The 9,598-nt window shown below is 54.9% G+C and overlaps 1 protein-coding gene across 50 annotated transcripts in view; it reads left to right on the top strand.

Moving 5' to 3' along the window:
* The first annotated feature begins 2,345 nt into the window (after positions 1-2,345).
* The window catches only part of TANGO2 (transport and golgi organization 2 homolog), a 46,476-nt gene continuing 39,223 nt past the window's right edge, over positions 2,346-9,598 (top strand). For 24 of the 50 annotated variants that reach the window (XR_012418998.1, XR_012419000.1, XR_012418995.1 and 21 more), the window contains exon 1: positions 2,346-2,371. The gene's annotated coding sequence lies outside the window, so the exon portion shown is untranslated. Of the gene's footprint in view, positions 2,658-9,598 lie in introns of all 50 variants that reach the window. The other 26 variants (XR_012418988.1, XR_012418999.1, XR_012418996.1 and 23 more) reach the window with 2 other exon arrangements.

Genomic DNA, 9,598 nt, shown 5'->3' with positions numbered 1-9,598 from the left:
TGGGCGCCTGTAGTCCCAGCTACTCGGGAGGCTGAGGCAGGAGAATGGTCTAAACCCGGGAGGCGGAGCTTGCAGTGAGCTGAGATCCGGCCACTGCACCCCAGCCTGGGCGACAGAGCAAGACTCTGTCTCAAAAAAAAAAAAAAAGAATACAAAAAAAGGTAGTTGGGCATGGTGGTAGACACCCATAGTCCCAGCTACTTGGGAGGCTGAGGCAGAGATCGCTTGAACCTGGGAGGCGGAGGTTGCAGTGAGCTGAGACTGAACCACTGCACTGCAGCCTAGAAGACAGAGCAAGACTCCATCTCAAAAAAAAAAAAAAAAAGAAAGAAAAACACAGCAAGGGAGACCACAGGGACCAGTAGCCCAGTGTCCTCCCTCTCTCATCCTGTCACCTAGCTCCATAGGGACAGCTATGGGGCCCACAGGGAAAGCCACAGAGAGAAAATGCTTTCAGCTGGGTGTCAAGAAGAACTTTTCAACAGTTGGAGCTGTTGAAACCAAAAGAGTGGCCACAGGAGGTAGTGAGCTTCCTATCTAAGTTTATGTGCAATTAGAGGTTGGATGCCAGTGAGCCTGTTGCAGCCCCAAGCTCCCAGGGCTTAGGTGCCTACTCTAGACCCATCTCATCTGCTGTCACCTGTTTCCTGGCATCATTATGTCATCCAGACTGGAGTGTCAGTGGTAACAAAGAACATCAGAGTGTCTTCTCTGGCCCTGTCTAGCTGGGAAAAGTATGGCTGGGGGTGGGGTTGGCCCAAGGCCACAAGCTATGACAGAACAGGATGCAAACCACCATCTGACATGTTACTGCATCCCTCTTTGTGCGCAAAGGGAAACCTTGGTCAACTCTTGTCCAGCTTTGAGGTGCATGGTCTGGTGCTTTGGGGCAGCCCACTCTGCAGCTGCTGCCATGAACCCCAGGGCAGAGTCCATCACCCCCAAGCCCCAGATCCCACTTGTCCACCATCACCACCTCTTGGCCCTACAGATTGCATAGATTTGGCTGCTTAGAGGAAAATCACTGGTACCAGCCCTACACGATCCCACTGCTGGATGGTGGGAGAGACAACTATGTCTGGCTAGGTCTGCGGCCCACTGGCCATGAGTCCCTGGACATCTGGAGTCCTTGGTTTACTTGTTGTAAAAGGTTCTGTTGGATTCCAGGAGAAACACAGATAAGACAGCAAAAGTGTGGAGCACAACGGGCCTGCATGTAGGTCCAGGTTAGACTCTTGCCTTTGCTGATTACCAGCCAGGTTCTTCCCATCCCTGAGCCCCAGTTTTCTGCAGGGCATCAGGGCACCTAGGTCTTCAACGCAGGTTGAAGCCTCTCGTGCTTGCCACCTTTTTTGACTTCAACTGAATGACATAACTCCTCCAAGTCTCAGTGTTTACATGTTTACATCTATAAAGTGGGGTGAAAGAACTGCTGACCCAGACATTGGGTTTAGAGTGCTTTACACATTATCATTATCCCTAATGTCCTTGTCATCCATGTCATAGTTTTTTGAGTGCTCACTCTTTGAGGCAGGGCATGGGCCTCTGGGCTTTGACTCTCCACCTTTCTGCCACATAGGCCCAGGCACAGCCCAGAGGCCACTGGAGCAGGGGTCCCAGCTCATGCCTCTGTCCTGTTGGGAGGGCCCAAGTCAGTGTCCACCTGCTCGCCTTGCACAAGTCAAGCTGGGCCAGGCCCTCGTCACTGGGGCCTGGACCTGGATGTGAGCTCAGAGGCTACAGTGTAGGGGTGAAAGTAGGGGAGGGGATGGGTGTGCAGGGTATAGTACTCAAATGCCTAGTCCAGGGTCTGGGGTCCATACTGGGAATGGCAGGGACATCAAGGAGGAAAGAGCCGACCTGGAGGCCATAAAGTGAAGGAAAGGATGGCCAGGAGAAGGATGGCCAGGTCTAGAGGCGGGGTTGAGTGGACAGGATGGGAAGACCAAGTCGCAGTCTGAGGGGGCCGTTCTGGAAGTGAGCATTCCTGTAGCTCTTTCGAGAGAGGCCGCAGGGTGGGCAGGTGACAGATGGTGTCCATGAGGGCATGAGCTGAGGAGCGGCTGCAACCTCCCAGGGCGTCCCCGCAGGCAGGGAGTCGCGGAGTACCCGAAGGCCGCGGGATCGGGAAGCGCTCAGACGCCTGCGCAGCCCCAAGCCATGGCGCAGCCTCGGGGGCGGGGCGCCAGGAGACTGCAGCCTCCGAGCGACAGCGCGCGCAGCCAACGGGACTCCGGCATGCGGCGCGCCGCCCCGCCCCTCGCTGCGCGGCCCAATGGTGAAGGCGCCGGCTTCGGGCCGGGCGGGGACTGGGCTGGCTGCGGTGGCGCGCGGGCGCGGCACCCGGAAGTCGGCGGCGGCGGCGGAGGCGGTGAGTGCGCGGCTCCGGGGCTGGCCGACTCCTCTCGTTGCCTGGCCGGCTTGGGCTCGGGGGCACCGGGCTCTGGGTGCGCGGACCGGGCTAGGCTGCTTGAAGGTGGGTGGGCTGGCCGCACCGCCTTGCCCTGCCTCAGTTTCCCCTTTCTGAGGTATGGTATAGAATCAGGCGGCTGGGTCAGGGGCTACCACGGCGATCCGGCCGACGAAAATGCCCCGCGCCTTACTGGAAGGCGTTTTTGATACTCCCCGCTGACACGGGATGCGAGGGACACTGGCAGGTGGGAACCAGACTCGCTGCGGGGAGGCTGAGACTGACAGGGCCGGGAGCTGCGTGGTCCCTGCAGGGTGGGTGGGCTGCGCGGCCTTGGCAGCATCAGGGACAGCTCTGGAGCCCAGTCACTCTGTCCCCTACCTGCGGCCTGCTGCGGGCCAGCAGGGTGACAGCTAATGTGGGTGTGAGTAGTTAGTAAGTGCTGGGTCATCCCTGCGCCTGAATGCGGCCTTCCTGGGGAGGTTTGGGTAGTTACATCCCCCACCCCCACCTCCAGGGCATCAGAGGTAGGGGCTGGCAGGGCTGCACTCAGGGCAGTCCTTGCCCCACCGCAGCCTGGGCTTTGCCTGTTTTCCTCTAGGGAAGTGGGCACAGAGAGGGCTGTTTGCTGAGACCCCCACCTTCCCTGCCCCCAGCACCTCTTCTGTGCTCCCTTGGCTTCCTGCTGGGCCACAAGCTTTAGAGTGAACCTTCTGCCCTTGGACAAGTCCCTGGGCCTCAGGCCCCATTCCTCTTCAGGAATGTCACATGCCCTGTCCTGGCCAGGGCTGTCTGCACTGGCCAGGCCTATTGTGTGGCTCCAGACCTGCTAACCACTGTTTTGCTGCCACTCTGGGGGCAGAGCCCTCTTCCATGAGGCAGATGTGACAGCAGCTGTAAGGGGTAGCTGAGTAGCTCTTTGGAAGGCTTTCTCACGCTAGCTCATTTGCCTTTGGGCAGCCTTTTGGGGCAAGCATTCTTTGATCCAGTCCTGCTCCCACAAGGAAAACTCAGGCTAAGGGGACAGATGGTGTTCCCAAGGTCATTCAGATCCAGGGCCCGCTCCCAGTGCCTCTACTACTCCTGGGCCACTCTCCTAGGAGTTTTCCTGCATCTGTGTCCTGTTGGGTGGGTTGGGGGCAGCTGGAGAGGGTGACCATGTTGTTAGATGGACACAGCAGAGCCTCTGTTCCCGCAGGATCCTAGTGCTCTGGTGGTCCAGGGTGGGGTGCCCTGGTGCCCCCACCCTCTTGGGCCCCTACACAGCTTTGTGTTACTTGCATGTCCCCAGACTGCAGGCCCCTCAGACCAAGCGCCTGCCTGCTGTGATGTGTGGTGGCCATAGCCCTTCCCTGAGCTGAGATGACCAGCTGTCAGCTCTGCCTGGGCTGCCAGCCCTTTGTGCTTCCTTGGTCTTCACTTGTGGGCTGTCATTCTGATTATGTTTTGCAGTGTGTGTAATCACACGTAGTGTCTTGGGAACTTGATCCTGTGCCTGGCTTCTGCACCAGATGGTGAACTTGGAGGGCACCCTGGTGCCCACCTAAGCGTGCTGCTTCTGAAAACACCCACAGATATATGAGGGACTTCTCAGGGACCCCAGAAGGGGTCTGGAGAGAAACAGCCCAGGACAGGGAGGCTGGGAAGACTTCTTGAAGTAGGGCCATGCTTGTCATTGACACTCCAGATGCATGAGAAGCAGGGCCCATCCTTTGGTGATACGTCAGTCAGCACATGGCAGCAGCATGGCAGAGCCTGGCCTTTGTTGGCCCCTACCATAGGGTTTGGGCTATCTTGAAAACAAGCCTATCCCTACCATAAGGATGGGCTCTGTGAAAACAAGGTCACCCGAGAAGGACTGAGCTGCCTTTTGAGGTTATCACTGCAGCTTTTTCCCCTTTTTCTCTCAACTTCCTTTTTAGATTGCAAAAATAGTTTGTGCATGCTTAAAAATAAAAAAGGCCGGCCTCCTTCTCCCAGCGGCTGCTCCCCTGGTGCGCTTGCTGACATTTGAGGGTGCATCCATCAAGATCTTCAGTGCCACGCTAACTTGAAGTACTTGCCTTCACCCTCTTTGCAGGTGTGGTAGGAGTGCCCCCTTTTTGTTTTCACTAACCACTCAGGCCGCAGGGGCCGCTGCGAGGCTGACCTGTTCCTGGCTTGTGAGGAAGCTGAGTGTTCCTCCCAGGAGGGCCTGAGGATGGGGCCACCCTGTGTCCAGAGCCTTCTGTCTGCTCACGATGCCTCTTGTTTGTGTTGCTCCTTGGAACTGGGAAGAGACAGTGATCCTCTGGTGTGAGGCTGAAGTAATGCCCCGGAAGCATTGTGAAGATCTGAGGAGAGAGTACCACTGTAGAAAATGTGTTGTGATAGGCTGGGCTTGGTGGCTCACGCCTGTAATCCCAGTACTTCGGGAGGCCGAGGTGGGCAGACTACGAGGCCAGGAGATCAAGACCATCCTGGCTAACACGGTGAAACCCCGTCTCTACTAAAAATACAAAAAAATTAGCCGGGTATGGTGGCTGGTGCCTATAGTCCCAGCTACTCGGGAGGCTGAGGCAGGAGAATGGCGCAAACCCAGGAGGTGGAGCTTGCAGTGAGCTGAGATCATGCCACTGCACTCCAGCCTGGGCAACAGAGCAAGACTCCACCTCAAAAAAAAAGAAGAAAAGAAAATGTGTCATGATAAAATGCCATTTAGGCCCGGTGCAGTGGCTCACGCTTGTAATCCCAGCACTTTGGGAGGCCAAGGCGGGTGGATCACCTGAGGTCAGGAGTTTGAGACCAGCCTGGACAACATGGTGAAACCCTGTCTCTACTAAAAAAAAATACAAAAGTTTGCTGGGCGTGGTGGTGTGCACCTGTAATCCCAATGACTCAGCAGGCTGAGGCAGGAGAATCGCTTGAACCCAGGAGGTGGAGGTTGCAGTGAGCCGAGATCGCACCATTGCACTCCAGCCTAGGCGACAAGAGCAAAACTCCATCTCAAAAAAATAAAAAATAAAAAATGCCATTTAATAGCCAGAGAGTGTAGATTGGTGAGGTGTTGCTGAGGAGATAGGAGGGCAGCAGGGCATTGCAGTGGCCTTGCAATCCAGAGGGTTTCCCGACGTTAGGACTTTCTCTGCCCAGGCCCCGGGAACAGCGACACTGTGTTCTTATGTGTGTTTACCGCCTCTGCTGGCAGCCACCAGGAGCCCATGTCACATGTCTGTGTCTGCCTTGTCCTTTGAAAAGAGCAGCTCAAGCTTTCAAGCTCCGCCCCTGGGGGCTGCCACAGCTGATGGGGTGGGGATTACAAGGGCTGGGGATTGGGCGCCCGGCTGCTCAGCCCTGCTGCACCAGCCCTTGTGGGCATTGAGGCTATTAAACGGGGGCAGCAGACTGTAGGACTCAGTTGCCCTCTGTTCAGGGACTCACCACGTGTAGCCCCAATAGGAGCCCGACTTGACGGCTACCCTCCCAAGTGTCTAGGTCCCCTTGTCGCTGTGGTTCTAATAACTTTCTGTTCCCTCGTGTGCACCCCTGCCTCTGTCACCACTGCTTTCTGCTTAGCACACCTCCCCTCTGCCCACGTGCTATGTTTGCCTTTTTGGTTGCCAAAGGGAAGTGGTTCCACCAAGAGCGTGTGTGTCCCATCCCCTATGGCCCCCAGGGTCTCCAGGTGTGGCGTTGCCGTGACAGCCCAGCTGCACCCCGTCCTGTGCAGAGCTGTCTTGCACTGGGGCTGATTGGGTCTTCTCTTGCTTTCCATGAACAAGTGACACTTGGGTTCTTGCCTTTCCTTCCCTCACTTCCCTGCCCATAGAAATGTCCCAGTCCCAGCAGGGAAGGATAGCAGGATCTGTGCACTTTCATTTTTTTTTCTTTTTGAGATGGCGTCTTGCTTTGTCACCTCAAAAGGCTGAGGCAGGAGAATCTCTTGAACCACGGAGGCAGAGGTTGCAGTGAACTGAGATCATGCCACTGCAACCTCTGCCTCCCGGGTTCAAGCGATCCTCCTGCCTCAGCCTCCTGAGTAGCTGGGATTACAGGTGTGCATCACCATGCCCAGCTAATTTTTGTGTTTTTAGTAGAGACAGGGTTTTACCATGTTGGCCAGGCTGGTCTTGAACTCCTGACCTCAGGTGACCCACCCGCCTCGGCCTCCCAAAGTGTTGGAATTACAGGTGTGAGCCACTGCGCCTGGCCAGTGCACTTTCTTTTGAGGGTGGACATTACTGTTCCCCACCGGGAAGCATGCCTACTAGGTGTGCACGCTTTCAGTGCCTGGTGTGACAGATTGTACAAAGTGAACCCAGCCACACAACTACCATCCATATCACACATGAAACCACCGCCAGCACCCGGACATCTCCATCGTGTCCCCCAGTGGCTGCCTAGACTGGGTGGCCCTCCCCTGCCTTCTGTCTCCATGGGCAGATGTTGCTTATCTCTGGCCTCTGCATGGAAGACCAAGCAGAGTGTTATCTTCTGGCTGGGACCTCCCTGCTGCCTCGGGAACGGGGGCTTGTTCCTGTTCATCGCCGTGGAAGGGCACAGGCTGGCTTCCTTTCCAGGTTATGGGCTTTCTTACTGTGTCACTTTGTGGACTTGGGCACCTGCAGAGTGCCTGGCATGGTGAGCAGGGGTTGGGGCATGGCGTGATCTAGGCAGGGTTTGGAAGGTTCTTTGAATAGCCAAGAGGGACAGTCTGAAGAGTGCCCTCCAGACACCCAAGAATGCATTGAAGCTAAGGTGACTACTGCAGCCTCAGAGGCCTGGTGACACATGCAGGGCCTCAAGGGGCCCATGTGACTAGGAGTTCAGGGTGTGGCTGAGGTGAGCCAGACTGGATGGCCAGCGGCCACCTGAGGATGATTGGCTGTGTGTTTGGGAAGCATGGGTCCCCACCTCACAGCATTCACACAGGCAGACAGCGGGCAGATCCAAGAGCTTCACCAAGGCCGGGCGCAGTGGCTCACACCTATAATCCCAGCATTTTGGGAGGCCGAGGCGGGGGATCATGAGGTCAGGAGTTCAAGACCATCCTGACCAACGTGATGAAAACCCGTCTTTACTAAAAATACAAAAATTAGCTGGGCCTGGTGGCATGCGCCTGTAATCCCAGCTACTCGGGAGGCTGAGGCAGGAGAATTGCTTGAACCTGGGAGGCAGAGGTTGTAGTGAGTTGAGATTGCACCATTGCACTCCAGCCTGGGCGACAGAGCGAGACTTCGTCTCAAAAAAGGAAAAAAAAGAGCTTCACCACTGTGCAACCATACAAAGTAGTTAAGAAAAAGGAGTTCTCATTTTGGGACAAGGAGAGCCTCCTTTAGCAAGACAGGGGACATGACCACTGTACGGTAACGATGGGAAAATCCCATGTAATATAAGACTATTTCTATGAGGCAGCATCACAGGCATTTTGTCCCCTGAAAGGCAGGGGACAGCTAGGGAGAAAACAGTTGCAGGCCTGGGACAGGCACATGGTGGCCCACATCACACCAGGGTCAGTGAGACAAAGGCCCAGTGGTCAGTAACCACGTTGGTGAATTGTAGGCAAGAACATACAGGAGGTCGCAAGTTGCCCAGCCAGTAGGGAATGCCCATAAAATCCTGGTGGGAACATTTCCTACACCACATACACCCTGGAGGTGGGTGAGTGGCAGCAGGTTCTGGTGCTAGACGTTAGCGGGAACTTGGCCGAGTCTGCTTATCTGAAAGTGTCACCCATGGATGGAGCAATTCCACCTCCTGGGTCTATCCTAGGAATGTCCTCAGCCGCTCTCCCACTGCTGTAAAGAAATACCTGGGACTGGGTCATTTATTTAAAAAAGAGGTTTAATTGGCTCATGGTTCTGCAAGGTGTATAGGAAGCATGATGCTGGCATTTGCTCAGCTTCCGGGGAGGCCTCAGGAAACTTAACAATCATGGCAGAAGGCGAAGCATGAGCCAGCACTTCACACAGCTGGAGCAGGAAGAAGAGAGAGATTTAAAACACACTTAAAACCAGATCTCGTGAGAACTCTTATCACTGTACAGTACCGGTGGGGGGGATGGTGCTAAACCTTCGTGAGAATTCCACCTCCGTGATCCAATCACCTCCCACCAGGTCCCACCTCCAACACTGGTAATTACAATTCAGCGTGAGATTTTGTGGGGACACAGATCCAAACCAAATCAGCCCATGTGCAGAGCATGTGCTAGGGATGGTCACTTGATGGGACTAAGACACCAGCCAGAGCTGAGAGGCAGAGAAGCGGGAAAGCTGGGCAGTGGTGAACCAGTGGGGACATGGCTCTGGTGGAGACGGACTTCATGGCCAGTCAGGGAGAACGGAGCAGTGGGACCCTAGTGTGTTAACCCCACAGCATACATGTGTCTGCTCACATGTATGTGCAGGCAGGCTAAGAACACTCTGGTGCCACAGGCAGCCCTTGGCTGAGGCTTTTTTTGTTTTCTTTTTTGAGACTCAGAGTCTTGCTTTGTCACCCAGGCTGGAGTGCAGTGGTACTGTTATAGCTCACTGCAGCCTCAAACTCCTGGGCTCGAGCAATCCTCTTGCCTCAGCCTCCTGTGTAGCTGGGACTACAGATGCATGTCACTGTGCTCGGCTAATTTTATTTTATTTTTATTTATTTTATTTTACTTTACTTTTTTGAAATGGAGTCTCACGCTGTCACCCAGGCTGGAGTGCAGTGGCACAATCTCGGTTCACTGCACCCTTTGGCTCCTGGACTCAAGTGATCCTCCTGCCTCAGCCTCCTGAGTAGCTGGGATTATAGGCCTGTGCTACCATGCCTGGCTAATTTTTGTATTTTTAGTAGAGACAGGGTTTCACTGTGTTGGCCAGGCTGGTCTTGGAATTCCTGACCTCAAATGATCTGCCCGCCTCAGCCTCCCAAAGTGCAGAGATTACAGCCATAAGCCACTGCACCCGGCCTTATTTTATTATATTATTAACATTATATTGAGACAGAGTCTCCCTCTGTTGCTCTGTTGCTGGAGTGCAGTGATATAATCATAATTCACTGCAGCCTTGATCTTCCAGGCTCAAGCCATCCTCCTACCTCAGCCTCCCAAGTAGTTGGGACCACAGGCATATGCCACTGTGCCTGGCTAATTGTTTTTATTTGCTTATTTATTTATTTATTTGAGACAGCGTCTCACTCTGTTGCCAGGCTGGAGTGCAGTGGCACAATCTC

Source organism: Macaca fascicularis, chromosome 10 (genome assembly GCF_037993035.2).
Source record: "Macaca fascicularis isolate 582-1 chromosome 10, T2T-MFA8v1.1".
Taxonomy (NCBI): domain Eukaryota; kingdom Metazoa; phylum Chordata; class Mammalia; order Primates; family Cercopithecidae; genus Macaca; species Macaca fascicularis.
The sequence above is the reverse complement of the archived record's forward strand: the minus strand, read 5'-3'. Positions and strand labels throughout refer to the sequence as shown.